Raw genomic sequence first — 623 nt, 5'->3', positions numbered from 1 at the left:
GTTGCCCCCTGACCTCAGGATGAAGGTGTGTTGTTTCCTCCTGAATGTGGAGGGTCAGTGTGTGGTCCAGTCCAGTCTGGGTCGCTGTCCTGGTCTGCCAACCAATCAGATGTCGAGTGTTCTTCAACCCTAACCCCCCATGTCTGCTGTGACCTATGACAACAGTGTTGGACTAGCATTAGCCTCCGTGTGTGTGTGTGTGTGTGTGTGTGTGTGTCTGGTGACAAAGACAAATAAACCACAGACAGAACTGACGCTTCAGCAGCAGCCGACCGTCCACACCAATTAGCAGACTGATTATGGTGGAGGGTGAGGGAGGGTGAGGGAGGGCGAGGGAGGGTGAGGGAGGGATGTGGACGCTTGTCAGTCAGCACCACACGAGGAGGAGCTGCTGTGGACGTACCTGGAATGTTAAAGGAACAAGAGTCTGGGAGACAGATCCACACACACACACACACAGACACACACACACAGCCCAAGGCCAACACATCCCTGTATTATCATCAACTCCTGGGGGGAACTTGTCCTCTGGACGGTGACGGTTCTGTTCATTTAGCAAGGACACACTGACAAGGACAGAAAATAAATAAACACCACTGTTACTGTTACTGCTGTTACTGCTG

The sequence above is a fragment of the Cynoglossus semilaevis genome, chromosome 3 (assembly GCF_000523025.1).
Source record: "Cynoglossus semilaevis isolate Cse_v1.0 chromosome 3, Cse_v1.0, whole genome shotgun sequence".
Lineage (NCBI taxonomy): Eukaryota > Metazoa > Chordata > Actinopteri > Pleuronectiformes > Cynoglossidae > Cynoglossus > Cynoglossus semilaevis.
This window is presented reverse-complemented; position numbering follows the sequence as displayed.